General features: G+C 40.9%; 1 protein-coding gene and 1 long non-coding RNA gene across 2 annotated transcripts in view; both read right to left on the reverse strand.

Annotated features, from left to right (window-relative positions):
• The window catches only part of LOC134537837 (spectrin alpha chain), a 99,423-nt gene extending 96,089 nt beyond the window's left edge, over window positions 1-3,334 (reverse strand). The window contains exon 1 of the mRNA XM_063378695.1: window positions 3,086-3,334. The gene's annotated coding sequence lies outside the window, so the exon portion shown is untranslated. The remainder of the gene's footprint in view (window positions 1-3,085) is intronic.
• A 9,193-nt stretch (window positions 3,335-12,527) lies between these two features.
• LOC134537198 (uncharacterized) lies at window positions 12,528-13,180 on the reverse strand. Its single transcript, XR_010075970.1, has 3 exons — window positions 12,958-13,180; window positions 12,801-12,876; window positions 12,528-12,688 (listed from the first exon to the last, which is right to left on the reverse strand). It is a non-coding gene; the product is annotated as an uncharacterized LOC134537198 (long non-coding RNA).
• Between the last annotated feature and the right edge of the window lie 5,759 nt (window positions 13,181-18,939).

Below are 18,939 nucleotides of genomic sequence, written 5' to 3' on the forward strand. Positions count from 1 at the left end.
CAAATTATACAAGTCAGTTACGGACTTGGTAATAATTCAGTGGTAGCCCAGAAACAATTTGCAAGTTGGCACGGGACTTCGGAAGTAAAAAGTATGTGTCGGACTTTGCAGTAAAATGACCAAGGGGAACATAGAAAATTCCGCCGAGGGTCATGAAGTGGTTTGCGACTAGGAGCATAACAGAGTTCTGCTCAGCAATACCTTAAAAAAAAGAAAATATATTTTCTCGTTCTATTAATACGGTGAAAATAAAAGGTGTTACTACTTGATTAAAACATTAAGGGCGTAGTGCAGTGGCATTAGCGGGACTACCAGTCGTGGCGTTTAAGACTACCAATGAACATAAACAAGGAGGTAAATTTTTAATGAAAAACTGTTTTAAAATAATTTCAAGCAACAGCATGTTAGGTGATTTGTCTCCAATTTTCTGCACTAGTATAGTGTTCGTTTTATTACCAAATAGTGTGAATTAAGAGCCGGCGAAAATGTGCAAGTATCAGGGAATCAGCACGGCGGCAGAGGTAGAATAAAGACATTCGCTCCGTCGATGTTTCCGGTCCGACTGGGGTGATCAGGTCAAGGATCAACGGAAATAAAAAACACTCGCCGCTATCACTTAAACGACACTGAAGATTTTAGCCAATTTTATTTGGGGAGAAGTGTTGAAATTTAAATTGTGTTAGAAATATCTCGTTCCTAAGTCTCTGGTACTGTTAAAACAATGTCTAATTTTGATCTGTAATTGAAGGTTTAAGTATTTTGTATAAAAAAGAATTTGTAATTATAACTAAAAGAAAAGGGTCCAGTTAGAATTATTTATTGAGGAATAATTCGTGTAGTTATGAGAAAATGTTTAAAAAAGTAGTGAATGGTACGTAATTTTGTATAAGTTTATTTCAGGTGTTTTGTTGGTAATCGCTGGAACATGAATTGTAGCAGTAAGGTGTAAAAGCCAACATAATAAGAAAATTTATATTAATGTATGAGGATTATATGTGTTTGTATAATGTGTGAATAAATTTCTGTACATGCCGTACTAAATATGTGTTATACATTGCTCTGTGTTTCCTTAAGCTCTTGTTGCCATTCTAATTTCCAACGACTAGGTAACAAGCCGGCACGATAAGCTTTAAAATGAGGGTAAATCATGGAATTTGATAAAGGAATACGGAAGATCACGTGGACCAACAGAAAAACAGGCTAGAGAAATAATATATAAGATTATGATTGTATGTTGAAAAAAAAATCTTAATTAGTCTTATGATCATAAACATTATTATATTACAATACATATTTTTTGTAGAGGATCTTCCAACGTACTGAACTAAAACAGCAATCATCATGTACCACAGGATCAAGCCAACAGGATTATGCCATCAGGATCTTTCGACGTACTGAATTAAAACAGCAAGCATCATATACCACAGGATCAAGCCAACAGGACATGTTATTAGCATCAAACCTTCAGGATCCAAGTATGAACTTCAATATATAAAACGGAAGAATTAGCGTATTTTTAATTCTCCATAGTTGGCTACAGTTATGCTAAACAAAGAGATATACAATCTCAAGTAAACAATGACTGGTGGTGGCAGCAGATATAGTAATTTAAGATTTAAAGTGTTATTTTTCACTAACCAGTACGAATCAAGAATCCATGTTTTCAAGGTCTATTTAGGAACATCTCTAGTACTTGAAAAACATATTTTTTTAGTTTTTATTTACTTTTTGATCCACGAAGCAGCGATGTCCAATGCTGGTATAGTATGTAAGCTATAAACTATTATTTTTCACAAACTAGTAGGAATTAAAAAACCATCCCTTCAGGGTAATTTTAGAGACATGTGTAGTGTGTGAAAACAATGTTCTCGAATTTTTTCTTTCCATTCTAAAAAGACCGCGACGTCTGATAATTAACGGGAAATTTATAGATAATCATATAGGTGTGCAATACTTGGTAAATATTTCATAAAAGTAATAAATGTACATTCTTAATGGAGGATTTATTGCCAAACTATGATTTTTTTGAGTGGACTATGATGTTGGTATGAATCTTAAAGTATGTAAAATGGCCACTAGAATTTTGGTAGTTAGTCCACGGTTTTCATGCTGGGTAATTGATATGACATTCTGCAGTGAACTTATTTTGCAATTTTAGTTTATATAGTTATTCTTTTTCTCCTCTTATGTAAGTACATATTTTGTATTATACCAGCAATAATTCTTAAAGTGAGTTTATCAGAGACTTCCAGAACCTAACTTATTTACTTGCTGTAGCCTACTGATAACTGTTAACACAATTTATGCACCACCCGGATTCCCCCACCTGCAACATACCCAAACGATTGATTGGAACACTGACTTAGGCCCTACTGTAACACACCGATGTTAAGTGACTACTGCATATAATATATCAAAGCAATTGAGAATAACAATTAAATCAGAGCTATAGTTAGCTAGGCCTAATATATTCAGAAATAATTATTAGGTACCTCATTCACTTTGCAAAATCACATTCACCAGATAACTAATATGTGAAACACTAAACGCAGCCCGCAATCCTGGAAACACTGGCTCGACGCGTCGGCGTACTGGGCAGCAGTCGGCCACTGCTCCAGTCATGTGACCAACTGTATCATCGATTAGCCCGCCCCCGAGGGGAGGGGCGCCGCGCCATGGCAACGATACTGCAATGCCGCATTATGCAGTCGATAGCAATGCCAAATCAGACCAGCCACCACCTTTACCGCGATCATATCGGCCTCCCACAGACGTCGACTGCCAACGACATCTTAAGAGCACGGTACGAGTTGAGAATCGGCATACGAACATTACCTTCTTTTTTTTTTAAATTTCAATCGCCCGAAGAAAATTTAAATACAACAATATGCAGTTGCCTAACAATACCTTCCTTTTTTTCCCATTGACATTTGTAACTCTTAATAAGTTCCGATGGATTATCAAAACCGGAATGATGGGTGTGGCCATCACAACGTCAAAATAATTCAAATGTCAAATGCAATTTTCCTACGATTTCAAGAATTGAATTTAAAGGTAAAAGACATCTTAGAATATGTACACTTACCTCCCGAACAGGATTGAAGCAACACAAAACTTAAAAACTGTTTTAATTCCAAACTGGAGCACACCGACCACACAAACTATTAAAAACCATCAAGTATCAACGAACCACAATTAGATCGCTACGTCACACAGCGATGACATCATCGTACACTGTTGTCAGCTCAAATAGTTTTTTTGTAGATTAAGTCATAATTTTAATTTATGTGTAGTACTCCGAAAAATCATACTATTTGCCAATTGTAGTGTGTATATAACGATCACGTCATCAACGTTTCGCTTTTAACACCTTAAAAATACAGCAGTTGAGTAGTATTGTAGAGTTAAGAATCAAACAATCCCTTTAAATTTGATGAGACTTATTTCCCAACATTAAAACCTCTATGGAAAAGGAGTTAGGAAAAGTTTTTATTTTCCTAACCTAACTAAAAACTAAATGTACTTGGAAGGGGCTTAAATGTGTCTCAAAACGAAGCCTATACTACTTAATCATGCAGGATATCAACCATGAAGGACTATTAGCATGTATCATATAGGGGATTGACCAGCCATGGCTGCGATTGGCGTCACTACTAACTTCACTCACTGACTATTCTAAACTAAAACTAGATAAGTTGGACCCAGGTAAAACCTGCATATACATAACAAAAACCTTGGATACTCTCATGCGGGATGCAAAATTCATGCATTATGTATGCAAGAGGGTTGGCTACGGGAAATTAAATGATATTTCAGGAAGAAGATTTGGACAGAGTAGAAAGAGTCTACAATGCGGGGTTTGGGTGCTTGGACATAATTATGTTCGAATTGGGTTTGGAAGGGCACTGGTATCTTCATGGCAACATTCTGTCATTTCCTGCCAGCCAGCCTACACATAAATTAAGCAGGGGAAAATATTGTTTGGCACATATTAGGTACATATTGACCTAACTAAAACTACTGTGTGTGTCAAACACTGCCAGTTTGAGCATGACACTTGTTGATAGGTTAGCTTCAACATCGTATATTTTCACTCAAAGCTGCCATCACCCAGGTTTTTGTGGTCGCAACCCGGGGAGGACCTAGTGTGTAGTGAGTTGTTTCTATGCCGAATTTACCAGGTGGGCGCCAGGCTAGCCCGTGTGTCTAGCCGTCTAGCAGGGTGGTAGAGCAGGGTGTGGTTCGTTAGCCCCAGCATGTTAACTAGGTCCGTAGGCTGTGAGTTGGCTTGCAACACACCATATGCGGAGGGTCGGTTGAGGTGATTACTGGTTTGAGTGAAATAATTGATGGCAAGGTCAGATTGGTGGATTTTATTACGCTCTGGGTGATTCACTTAATTTTGCGATGCCGCAAACACTGTTTACAAAGTACACAATTATATTCGACACGTTGCACTAACACTTTACACTGACACGTTAATTTAAATAAAACACAAGGCTTACGCTAATTGTCCACGTTCCCTAGCGGCAGTTATACGTTGTGTCTCGGCTGCAGTCGGCCAGCCCTGTAAATTATAATTAAGTTGACACTTCATGTGTTTGCTGATTACGAAAGTTTGTGACTGGCAGGCGTTTGCACGGTTGTCTTAGCAAAAGTTCTGTGGTCTGGAGTTGGCCAGGTCCGTTATGCTGTTACTCGCGTGGCGACATGACGTGTCACGTGAGTTAAATGATAAGCGGCCGGGTTAAGCCCTGCACCATACTTGGTCTAGGGGCTTGCGGAGGGTGACTGAAAAGGGTTTTGAAGAATTAAATAATTACCAGTATGACGATCAGTGAGACAAAGGTGAGGACACTCCACGGGACAAACACGTCCGCCATAGGCCGCGAGCAGCGAAGAACTGCCAGGGATCATGGTGCCGGGGAGGGAGTCATTGTTCCCTCGCGCCAAAATCTCGAATTTACCGTTATACAATATAAACTGGAAAACTTACGTGCTAATTACATGTCACTCTTGTTTTAATTAGATTTAAGGCTACTCTCAACTGGTTCTGTGTCTACTGAATTTGTGGCCACACAATTAGACGATAAAATATTCAAAACTGGCGCTCAAGTTCGCGACTGTTCGTTTATTATTCAAACACTCCCCTCACTGCACATTTTATAATTAATTACGACTATGGTGCACTCACGCGGTTTTCTGCTTTAGTTAAGGCCTCAGGTCGCACGGGAAAGAATTTGCGTTAGCGAATTGGGATGTCCTTAGGGGGCCATCACACACACACTGAGATGCACCATTCCCAGCACTTAACTTTGGGTAATTATACCTGATGAGTTTAATGGGGCTTAATTTTCTAACGTCCTTGCTAGGTGAGTATGTTTGATTAAGTTACAGGGCGCTAGGGCTACTTGCGGGAGGGTTCTTCCTTTGACTCGTGTTGGCTTGGCGAGGGGTGCATTCCACCAGCGGGGGCCAACACTGGCGGTTGGAGGCCAGGCTTTGTGGCCTTCAGCGGTACGACGTCACAGCATGGACGAGTACTTGGTTGGATGACACTTTAAACCTATGGCAATGTTACTCGCTTGAAACTAGTTAAGCGAAATTTAATTAATGTAAAGTGTCGCACTGCTGCACTGCCTTGTAAGCAGCAATCCACTTGGTTAAGCAACTTCAGCTGTGTTTATTTGCACCGAATGCATCAATGAGCACAGTATGGTATGACACGTAAATCTATGATTACAAAAATAGTCTAATTTTAGTTATTAACTGTAATTTTACCTATTAAGTTAGCTTATAATTTGAATTTGCATTGTTGTTGATTTTCGTAAAATTTCGTTCTTTTTATGTGTAAAATGTATGTTTTATTCAAATTTTAGGTCTTATGCTTGAGAGAAAAGAAAGTCTTATGAGATTAATTCTCTGTATTGTCGCGGACAGCTTGGTTGGGATCAGGCCTCGGATGTGGGCTCCATGCATGAAAACATGCCCAGGGTCTCGGGCGACTGAGCTAGCTCGGGGATCCCAACTAGTTTTATTTGGGAGGGGTCGTTCTCGGAGCTTGCTGTGATTTACCTGCCGAAACTGCTTAGCCAATCATGCGACACTAGGGCGGCAGGGCCGCCGAGAGGGGGGGGGGGGGGGCAAAAGGGGCAAATGCCCAGGGGCCCGGTAGCCTTAGGGGTCCGGGCGCCCGGCTGGGAAGTGGAAAATAAATGGCTGGAAAAACATTTTTCCCCTGCTATTGAAACATCTTGTACAATATATATATATATATATATATATATATATATATATATATAATGGTTTTGTGTGTTCCTAAAACTACAGTCGATAACCAATAACCTAACCGAGCAGTAGGTACTTGTAACATTCAGTTCACACCAAAATACTTGCGTAGTAGCAGAAATGGGAACGTTACATGGACGTCGGAACAGGGGGGACAGCAGGGGCTAGTCGCCCTCGTGCTGTTATGCATGGGGGGACGAGAGTAGCATTTCGCCCCCCTCCTTTTCCCGGAATAAATGTTTGGTCGTAGTAGTATTTTTCTTAACCTGTAGTTACCAATGTTGCATTGGTGATCACATTGATTATAAAATCAAATTTATGATTGTCAATATACTGTAAAATGATTGCAAATTACTAGATGGAATTTTAATTAAATTGTACTACATCTACTGTCAGAGTAGTATTTAATACATACTACGTCATCAAATTCTTGGAATGGTATATTTAATATTTTGGTTCGGAAACTCATTAAATAGCACAATTTTGCATCTAAAATTCCAAATTTTTTTCGGGGGAGGGCCCCCGGACCCCCCGCTCTATGACTGAGGTAAGTGTGATACAACTGTTCGGCCCCCCACTAATGAAAACGTTCCTACGTCCCTGGAACTTTATAAATAATTAATATGTATTTCAAATTTTTCAATGTAATGAACGTGGTTCAGTGTGTTTGATGTTTTCGAAGCAATAAAATTGATTATTACTTTACATTATTTTAATAATATTTACTTTCAGAATAAATTATTATACTTATGTATTTTAAACACTCATATAATAATGCAATTTCTGATTACCATTTAAGACTTTTTGTTTTTTTTAGCAACATATACTTCAAAATTAATTATTACCTATTTGTATTTTGATGGGATTAACAATGTAAAAGTGCACTGAGATAATACATGCAAATGCTCTCTTTTCTTTTTTTGCGTAACTAAGAAATCGTTATGTATGTTCAAATGAAGTATGCAATTTTACGATACCATATATATTTATGGTATAGGCCTACGTAGTAGTGGTATGAAAAAAAAAAAAAAAAGGAAGGGGGCCTACTACCCCAGCTGCCCAGGGGCCCACAAATTCTCTCAGCGGCCCTGTAGGGCGGACGATGTGCCAGAAGTTATTTCAAGAGTTTGTACTTCTGTTGGACGTCCGGATTGTAGTTTCCGAGAAAGTAAACATATGGGTTAAACTATTTAAGCATTTATCATAAAAGCTTTGTGTAGTCCTAGTGTATACGTCTTATTTGGGTACACAATATTGCACTACAATAATCTTGGTTGATAATTTGGCCATAAATGATACACGATATTACACGACACTACTCTTGATTAATTATGATTGTCTCTCCCTAAGGCAGTCCGTTAGAGGGGGGAGTTCGTTGGTTGTCCTGGAGTCGGCCAGGTCCGTAAAGTGACTGACCTTAAGGCGGCCCTGTGACCTGTGGCCTTAAGGCAGGAATTACGAAGGCCGGGTAAAGCCCTGCACCGTGAAAACCTACCCGTGGTCGTGTGGGGAATTGACGTTACAAAGGATTTGGTTCATGACTATATTTACCAGAGTAAAGAATCAGTGATTTAGTAAATTGAAGGTTCCCACGGAACGAACACATGAACACATCCACCCCGGGCTGCGAGCTGATTTGGATTCCGGAGGGGGCTGTCGCGCTTTGGGAAGGGGGGGGGGGGGCCAGTTCCGATGCATGCCAAACCACGAGTGAAGAAAATAAATTACCGTTATTCAGTTTTTAATTGAAAACTTACTTGTTAATTGTACATGACCCTAGTTTGAATATTAATGCTGACATTAGAAGTATTATGAAATACTGATTTAAGCTTTAGTTTAAGAAATTGAACAAATATTATTTAAAAAGATGAGTCAACTTAAAGACCACTGGCTAGTTGGTAAAAACCACTGGTTGTGTTTATATTTGTGGGTTTGTTCTGGATATTGCTTCAGCACCTTGTTTCTTACTTAAATTAAGGCTCTAGGCCGCGATGAGAATTAAGGGCGTTCATTAAACACTGTGCCCGGAGGGGGCTAACACTCGTGCTCTACGACGCACATTTCTTATCACGTGTTAATTTAAGGGGATGGCTTGATGAGCTTACTCCGTGAATTATTATCGGTTGTTGCATCAGGTGCAGTTCCGTGACAAAATTTATACACTGGGAGTACTTTCGGATCTACTCCGCATTTGACCCAGGTTGAGTTTGCGAGGGGTGCGTTCCACTAGCGGGAGCTAATACTGGCGGGTCGAGGCCTGGCTTAATGACCTCCGGTCGGTACGACGTCAGTTAAATAAATTTTAAAACTTCGCCAATCTCCACTTTTATAATTTTTAATTTTATGTGATGGATTTAGTTCCGAGTTCGCATCATCAAAAATGAGATGGACAGGGAAATGATCGGATGAAATGTCATGTATAATCTGGAGTTTAAATCCTGTGTTTACACGCATGTTTATGGCGATATCTAAAATATCGGTAATATTATTGATTTTGCCTCTTTTGTGTGTGGGCTTTAAGGGGGCATGAATGTGGTAGTTTCAGTTGAGCTGATTGGTTTAAATAACCTACAGTTTCCTGTGGTGTATCTACAGTTTCCTCTAGGTGTTTTTCATTAATGTCATCTTCAGTATATCTCGAGGTTACCCCATTAGGAGCATCCAGATTCGCTACACCGAGATACCTACCTCGGATGGCAAACATTGAAATAAGTTTAATTATGATCTGGTTTACGGATTAATTAATTCCATCAACTTTTAAATTTGTAAAATCGGAGAGCTGTCATGCAGAGTGCTTAATAGTATTTGACGTCGTACCGACCATGGCCGCTAAGCCCGTGCTCCGCACCGCCAGTACCGTATCCCGTTTTCGGAGCGCGCTCCTTGCCCAGCCGGAATGAGTCAAGCGAGCGCCCCGGGCGTGACCTCAATTAACTGAATTAAACATCAGGACACGAAACCCCGGGGGCTCGACTACGGAAAACAATTCCCAAACGAGGCACTAAGACAAAGTTAATTAATCACAAGCAGTGAGCAAGTGCGTCGTAAAGGTTCCGTGCGTGCGCGGCACGTACGGAACAGAAAGCAAACCTAGTTACTAGCCTCAGCGGCTACTGGCCTTGATTAATTGGCCTGTGATAGTGGTCTAGCCAAACTAAGGGAATTCAAACCCAAACAGTGCACGTTGAGACAATTTATAGTTAAATTTACAGTCGCCAACTTGGTGCCGCTTTTTAAATTAGTAAATCAATTAAAACAACTGTTAAGCCTTAGGCAACTATTTACCAGGTGCAAAGTTTTAATCAAGTATCTGGAGTATGTTTTTTACTCATCATATAACAAATTAAGTTTGCAACGGTGTCGCAACAAGCTTCACCATCTCGCCGCCCGCAGCGCTCCTTTCCCCTCTTCCTCCCCTCCATTTTTTGTTCAGCTCCCCTCCACTCCACCCTCATAACCCTCATCTCGTCCCTCCCCTCTTGTCCGCCGCGACTTCAGCGCCTCTATCGGCGCACCTTTTTCGGGTTATATAAACCCCGGGTTTGCGAGTGTTGATCACTGTCTGAACTCACTAGGAGTGACGACGGTCCACCAGGCAGCCTTAGGATAATTCTGAAGACACTAGGCGAAGCTATGCCCGAATTATTCTGGTTAGGCGTCCTTAACGTTAGTCTATTTCTATTACCCTCTTCGAGTGTCTCTCAGTTGTCTTTTTTATAGTTAAGCTTAACTTAGGTTCTCTGATGTTCAATGCGCGCGGCTCGACGACCATAATAGATGTTTGTTAAACTGATGTTGATTTTCTGTGTTACATGTTTTTTTTTAGCTTATTCAGAGCTTCTCTTGATTGCTGCCTGGTGTTTGTTACCTAATTTTCAGTTATGCGTCGTGGCGCGCCATAGTTAACTACATGTTGAAAGACTTACATACGTTGTACTTGGGTTCGTTCGGGCGCAATTACCTCGGTAGCTACCCAGGAGTTGGACTTAGTAAATGTTCAAACTAGTGAGACCAATGCGACTAACAAATTATGTGTATGCATTACTGTACGACTCACTTACGTCCGTTGCCATTTTATTAATTCTATTTAGCTATTAAATGCTGTTGACACAAAGCTTGACGGAAATGTTAACTTAAGGTGCTAACACGTAAAGTACTATTTAATAACTGTAGTAATATGTGATTGAACTTTCATTGAACTATTAGTTGTGTTTGAGCGAGCTTATAAACATGTACCTATCTATTCAGACTATACGCGCATTTATTGTGAATTGTTATGATGTTTACCCACAGTTATGTATAGTAAAAAATTCTATTTTTTTCTTAAGTTCTTATATCATTACACATCGAGACACCTCTCTTTCGCCATTGGTAATCTCAGAGTACGTTTCTTAATTCTTTTTTTTATAATTAACAGGAATTTCTTTCTCGATTATTATTATTCTGAGAGTTTTTATTGGAGTGAGGTTGGGAGTACAGTAGGCTTGCTCCAACCTCGCTTCAAGTTATTATAAGTTTTTGGCGCCGACTCACAAAGGAGATGAAAGTTGCTTCCCTTGCGAAGCGGCCATCTTTCGGCAGTCTCCAACCACTCCGCGCCGGGAACAGACGTGTGTCCGTGGGCAGCATTCAAGTTAGTTTCATTGATCATTTTTATTCTGCACTATATTTTCATAACAAATCCTTTTATTAATTTACTGCTGCCCACATTGACTCGGCGCTTTTTTTCGGAACTGGGCCTATCCCGACCGTCTTCATTGTGATACCGCGCTGTGTACCGGATCACAGAACTTACAGTACTGGCCGACTCCAGCGAGAGCTTTTTATTTAAGACGCCGTGCATATGCCTGCCGGCTGCACTCACGTAAGTGTTTCTTTCGAACTTAGAAGCCCGCTCATCGAGCCCCCCCCCCCCCCCCCCCTGCACACATTAACTTTCGGCGCTGGCCGTCTCCAGCGATCATCGACCTACGTCCCGCGAGACTGCCGCGTTAACCATTTTAGTGTCGCGTAGTGTTGTGTTTTTTGTATCATCTTGTGACTGTAATTGTGTAATCGCTGGACTCTGCCAAGTGATGGTGGGAGTTTTGTAGTGGGACTGAACCGCGGAGCGAACGTGTAGAGCGTACTGTGTACCCCCGCAGACCCCCGGTGAAGCTCTTAAATTAAACGTAATTCTCACAAACTTGTGTATCATTTCCGTAGTCTTCCATCCTCCACACGGCCGAGCGACCTTCACAGACAAGAGAAAAGGTTAGCTTTCAAGCCGTGTACCTGGCGGGGCACGTGGGGGCAGAGTACCTACGACCCGACATCAACGGCCTAGCAGTCCGCTAGCCTGGCGCCCTCCGGACAACAACAGCATCGCGACGCCCGTAGCGCCCTTCAGGTACCCCCCGGGCCTATCACAGATGTTGACTGACGGCATATTGTAGACTGCAAGGGCTACCCCGTCGCCTCGATTATCTCTGCCGTTGCTATATATTACATAGATTAATATAAAAAGTCTATCAGTCGGTATCGCGGGCTTCCTCTGTGCGGGCAGCGCGAGGGGGGCGTTCTGCCAGCAGGATTCGGTGCTGACAGAGTGGGGACCAGGCCTTACCGCCACAGGAGATACGTCAAATGTAAAAAACGACCAATTAAAAAATATGTAATATACCGGATATAAATGTAAACGATCATAATAGGATGTTTATTATGGTTTTAAAATTATTAAAAATTCTTTAAATGAACTTTAAATACACTTTGATGCCGACCGCCAATGCTCCTCTATGTCGCATAGACCGCTATGCCTCATCAACGTCTCGCAAAGGCGTGTGCACCGAACGCGCTCGTGCGCGCACCAAAGTGTAGATCGTGCAACGAGGCGAACGCCGGGCAACAAGTGCTACGTCGGCGGAAGGATCCGGCCGGGTGTGGCATATCCCTTCGCCGAACTACAACAAATATAATGTATGTATTTTGTCCACAGGGGATTATTAGACATTGTTTTCATTATTTAATATTTAATTTCTTTCAAAATTATGTTTCTCCGTGCGATTTGTCCCGAACCTGGCCGGTTCAGTTTCCCGCGTAATCAAACGTTTCCGCGGGAGGGCTGGCGGGGGAGGGGGTTCGCGCGCGATGAGAGCAGCAGTATCCTTCCGGAGCTCATAGAGGCCGGCAGCCTCTGTGCAACACGGGACCAGCAACTTTCATTTTCACTGATATGTAGTTTTCAATAGTCGTAATCTTCTTTCGTCATTAAGTAATGAATCACATTCATTGGGGCACACACTGCCATGAAGGTTGAGTTGTAGTTCAGATCGCTGCTCCACTGCTAGTTTCTGAACTTTCAGTTTTAGGCCTTCAAACAAAATGCCCAACGACATCAAGCCCAGGCATGTAAATATCAAACCTGTAAAATATAGAAACATTCAGTGTCATTATAGTCTGTACGAAGAGTTGGAGGGGGGAAGGGGGGAAGTAAAAAAACACACACGAAATTACAACTTAACCTGTAACATTACCTATTGAAGACGAAATATCATAGCCGTTAAAAAGAAATGGTTCCAGCGAAGAGCCAAACCAAAAGCTCATATGCATCTGAAATTGAGAATTGAAATAGTTACTTATTTATTATCTCAACATGTTTGTATACATTACTACACTTTTCGTAAGACTTACATCCATTATTCTGACAAAACAACAAGCATAAATTCATACACACAATAATCCTCACTCCTGTCACATGACTTCCAAATCATTTCCTTGCATCAACAAGAAACAATGACCTGATAAATAAACAATGGCCTGAGTATTATACAGGCATCCGCGGACATTTTTTTCTCGTTCTGCGCATATACGTCACGTTGGAGCTATGCAGACGATATTGGCGCTGGATTAGCGTAGTACCTATCTAACGGAAATTTTAACATTTGAATAGTAAAAATGCCAAATTGTGCGGTATATGATTCCCCAAATCACAATAGAAGATCGAAAGGGTATGAAATAAAGTATTATAGTTTCCGCAAAAATGAGGATCTATCTCAAATGTGGGTACATTCGTGTAATCGCAAAAATAAAATTAATTTTAACATAGGTAAACAACATCACATGTTATTACTCGAGAAATAGTTTTGTGTATAGACTGCAAATAAACACAATAAATTTATATTAAAGATAAAGCTTTTAGATATACGGTTTTATGGCTTGAGTACCTACTTTATAAACAATAGTCTCCTTACCATTAGTTAAGATTGTAATTTTATAGGCCTAACCAATCATTATTGATGTTTACAAAGTATGCAAAAATTAAAATTGCCTGCATTGATATGTTAGCATGTAGTGGATACAAAAAACTCTTACACATAACAGATATGTCATTCCAGATAATAGTAAAATTTTTAAGCAAAAATTATACTATGCTGAAGTTAGCTCTATATGGTCGATTGGGACAACAACAGCCTAAGTCATTCCATGCAACTACAGTAATTTCCAACCGAGTTTTTATATTTTTACAATAAATGGTGCAAACACAACGTTTAGAGCAGTTACATGGTGACCTTCATACATGTGTGTACTAACAATAAAAATTAAATATAGCGTGCGAACCATCGTACAGGTTGCACCAGGGCCTCTGAAGGCTTCCAATGTGTTGTTTTCATGCAATATTTCACAAACATTATTTTTTTCCCGCCCACTTTGGCGACTGGTACCGATAGAACTGGTACATAAGTACCTTTCTACAGGTACAGACTATTAAATAATACAGTTTTCTCTCTAATTTATTATGTAAATATGTGTTGTGATGAGCCTAAACGCAAGGACTAAGCCAGGTCGTATATCAGACATTGCGTGTATGATGGCCATGTACGAACAGACGACCGATATTATTAAGTTAGCTTTTAATCTGTAGCATAAAATATCTCCAGTGGCTTAAAATGCCTTGGAATCTCTGTAGGGGCCACAAAATGTGCTGCCTACCAACCACATGGCAACATTTGACGCCGACCGCCAATGCTCCTCTATGTCGCATAGACTGCTATGCCTCATCAACGTCTCACAAAGGCGTGTGCACCGAACGCGCTCGTGCGCGCACCGAAGTGTAGACAGTGCAACGGGGCGAACGCCAGGTAACAAGTGCTACGTCGGCGGAAGGATCCGGCCGGGTGTGGCATATCCTTCCGCCGAACTACAACAAATATAATTTATGTATTTTGTCCACAGGGGATTATTAGACATTGTTTTCATTATTTAATATTTAATTTCTTTCAAAATTATGTTTCTCCGTGCGATTTGTCCCGAACCTGGCCGGTTCAGTTTCCCGCGTAATCACACGTTTCCGCGGGAGGGCTGGCAGGGAAGGGGGGTCGCGCGCGATGAGAGCAGCAGTATCCTTCCGGAGCTCATAGTGGCCGGCAGCCTCCGCGCAACACAGGACCAGCAACTTTCATTTTCACTGATATGTAGTTTTCAATAGTCGTAATCTTTCGTTAACCTTTTCTTTCAGTTCCGTGGTCGGCCTCGACCTACCATGAGGTATTTAACTTAAATTATTCAGTGCTCCAAGACGAGCGTTCGTCGTAATACGTAAGTACTGTGGGTGATCTACGAGATGTTACGTCGGCGCTTCACGCGATAACTTAGCCAACCGGCTACTAGTTTCAGCCCGCACGGGGCAGCCAGTAGGCGACACGAGCACGCAAACTTAATAACGAGTCAGTGTCTGGAACAAGTCTAAGAGTCAGGTAGAGTCGCTGGAGTTACGGGACTACGTGTCATTAACCCAGTGTAATATGTGATGTGTAATTGTGAAGTGTTTTATTTGTCAGGTTTTAATATGTCATGTTAGGGTTTGTTTTATAATCACCGCATCGTGTTCAACTGTATGACCTTACCGGGGAATAAAATCGTGAGCCGCCACTGAGGAAGTGATCGCGCGTGTGACTATTCAGTTCGGGACAACCGTTATGGCCAGAACGGGCAGCACTATGTATAGGGCTGTGCCGTAAAAAATTCATCAGACATCAATCAGTATTTTCGTGTTCTCTTTCAGGCGTCCCGAGTGACCAGTACAGTTCGGGGGGCCCTACTGCGTTGAACCGCTACCTCTATCCACAAGGCCGAACCTACCCTGAGATCCCGAACAATATTAAAATCTCGTGAAATTCAATAGAGGTAGTGGGGACGGCGTCACATTATGCCCCAAGTCTCACTCTACTTGTGAACTAATGCACTGGCACTCCTAGTCAGCTAGTTGATTCTCCAGCAAATCATCAGCTGTCAGTAAACTCAAATGATGGAAGGAGGTAGGTCATCAAATTTAAACTAAACAGCTTTGCTTGTTTGGTCCCAAAAATATTTTAATAACAAAGTTTGAAAATATGGTGTTGTATTTTATATAATTTTATTTCTCCATCAAATTAAGTAGGAAACATAGAAACTAAGACTTTAAAAAAATTATATATTTAATTATTACATTAAATTTTATTATAAACCAAGTGAACTTAAAATTCTCAATTTAACATTTGAGTTAAAATAAAAATAAAGAATCACATTACTAGCTGCCCGACCCGGCTTTGCACGGCTATACTAATGGTAAAAAATTAAGCCAAACCTCCCATTTACAGTAATAGTAAATAAAAAAATTCAGTGAAAATTTATTACAATGCTGTATAATGTACCGGAGAGAAAATAACTAGCACCGATGGTTTCCCGACTCGTGCACGCAAAGTACAACTGATGTACCTGTACTTCACTACGGCAGTCTACAGGCAGATCACTCTTGCGCCGCTCATTATACATGCCCCTCCTTGTGGGTACGCCACTGCCGTTGCCATGGAGACGCAGAAGGCATGAACAATGCAAAATCCTGTTCTCATGCAGACGAAGTACTCACTGTTGCCTGGTTTTAACCACCCATGGGATCTAATTTTCGAAAAATGTCATCCTGCGTAACATAAGGAACATTACTGTGAAGTTTAAAGTCTTTAAAATATATATACTTGAAAAAAGGGCAATAAAAAAACAAATTAAACACAGAGAGAGGAAAAAAACAATAGTTTAGGTTTGCGATTTAAAGTGATAAAAAGTATTTAAATACTAATTAAACTCTTATGAGGGTACTGATTGCTTCGTTGTTAATATCACACAGGTGTATTTTACTTGTATGGGAAAATTAAGAATGAAAAGGCATCTAGTGCATGGCAACAATGTTAATAGGCAATAGGAAATAAACTTCTAGCGCCTGCGGCATTGTCAACACACACTTCGTACTTGTACTGCATGTTGTAGCTAACCCCCTCCAACGCATTTGATTCTAAATTGGACTTTTAGTAAGGATCCCTAATGTTATTGATAATATAATTTAGCCTATAGCCTTCCTCGATAAATGTACTATCCAACACTGAAAGAATTTTTCTAATCGGACCAGTGGTTCCTGAGATTAGCGCGTTAAAACAAAGAATCAAACAAACTCTTCAATTTATAATATTAGTATAGATAAGACGCAAATTTTGAACATATTTTGATAATACAAAACTCTTAATATTTACAAATTGTAGTTTCCAAACACATACAATAACTGTATCCGAATGCTAGCCAAATAGATCCCTTAGCCTAGGGATCCACTAAAATTGCATTGTTGTGGACATGGACATGATTGTATTGCTTCCAAATCCTCACAAGGTATACACATACATCCCTTAATCCATCCAATAAATCGATATTTCTAGGGATGCGATACTCGCATCCACTAAATTGTCCCTACAACATTAGCTTCGGAATCGTGTATTGTTTTGTTTTATAATATAAGTTAATTTTTTTTGTCGCGCAATATTGGTTATAAATGTATTAAGTGTATGTGAAATCAAATAGAGACAAATGAAATAATAAAAAAAATAATGAAAGGCATAATTTAAACTTATATGTTGACACCGTCCCCTCTACCTCCATTGATTGTTACGTGATTTTTATACGGTTCGTGATCTCAGGGAAGGTTCGGCCTCGTGGCTAGAGGTAGGGGTTAGCGCAGTAGGGCCCCCCTCCCCCCCCCCCCCTCGAGTTGTTATGGACACTCGGGACGCCTAAAGAAGAACACAAAGTTACTGATTGATGTCTGATTAATTTATTACAGCACAGCCCTATACATAGTGCTGCCCGTCCTGGCCATAACGGTTGTCCCGAATTGTATAGTCACACGCGCAGCCACTTCCTCAGTGGCAGCTCACGATTTTACTACGCGTGAAGGACGTACTCTTGCACATGAAGGTTTGGTTACAGAATAAACCCTAATTGAAAAAACACTTCATTATTACACATCACGTATTACACTGGGCTAATGACACGTAGGCCTGTAACTCCGGCGACTCTACCTAACTCTTAGACTTGTCCCAGACACTGACTCGTTATTAAGTTTGCGTGCCCGTGTCGCCTACTGGCTGCCCCGTGCGGGCTGAAACTAGTAGCCGGTTGGCTAAGTTATCGCGTGAAGCGCCGACGTAACATCTCGTAGATCACCCACAGTACTTACGTATTACGACGAACGCTCGTCTTGGAGCACTGAATAATTTAAGTTAAATACCTCATGGTAGGTCGAGGCCGACCACGGAACTGAAAGAAAAGGTTAACGAAAGATTACGACTATTGAAAACTACATATCAGTGAAAATGAAAGTTGCTGGTCCTGTGTTGCGCGGAGGCTGCCGGCCACTATGAGCTCCGGAAGGATACTGCTGCTCTCATCGCGCGCGACCCCCCTTCCCTGCCAGCCCTCCCGCGGAAACGTGTGATTACGCGGGAAACTGAACCGGCCAGGTTCGGGACAAATCGCACGGAGAAACATAATTTTGAAAGAAATTAAATATTAAATAATGAAAACAATGTCTAATAATCCCCTGTGGACAAAATACATAAATTATATTTGTTGTAGTTCGGCGGAAGGATATGCCACACCCGGCCGGATCCTTCCGCCGACGTAGCACTTGTTACCTGGCGTTCGCCCCGTTGCACTGTCTACACTTCGGTGCGCGCACGAGCGCGTTCGGTGCACACGCCTTTGTGAGACGTTGATGAGGCATAGCAGTCTATGCGACATAGAGGAGCATTGGCGGTCGGCGTCAAATGTTGCCATGTGGTTGGTAGGCAGCACATTTTGTGGCCCCTACAGAGATTCCAAGGCATTTTAAGCCACTGGAGATATTTTATGCTACAGATTAAAAGCTAACTTAATAATATCGGTCGTCTGTTCGTACATGGCCATCATACACGCAATGTCTGATATACGACCTGGCTTAGTCCTTGCGTTTAGGCTCATCACAACACATATTTACATAATAAATTAGAGAGAAAACTGTATTATTTAATAGTCTGTACCTGTAGAAAGGTACTTATGTACCAGTTCTATCGGTACCAGTCGCCAAAGTGGGCGGGAAAAAAATAATGTTTGTGAAATATTGCATGAAAACAACACATTGGAAGCCTTCAGAGGCCCTGGTGCAACCTGTACGATGGTTCGCACGCTATATTTAATTTTTATTGTTAGTACACACATGTATGAAGGTCACCATGTAACTGCTCTAAACGTTGTGTTTGCACCATTTATTGTAAAAATATAAAAACTCGGTTGGAAATTACTGTAGTTGCATGGAATGACTTAGGCTGTTGTTGT

Source organism: Bacillus rossius, chromosome 12 (assembly GCF_032445375.1).
Source record: "Bacillus rossius redtenbacheri isolate Brsri chromosome 12, Brsri_v3, whole genome shotgun sequence".
NCBI lineage: Eukaryota > Metazoa > Arthropoda > Insecta > Phasmatodea > Bacillidae > Bacillus > Bacillus rossius.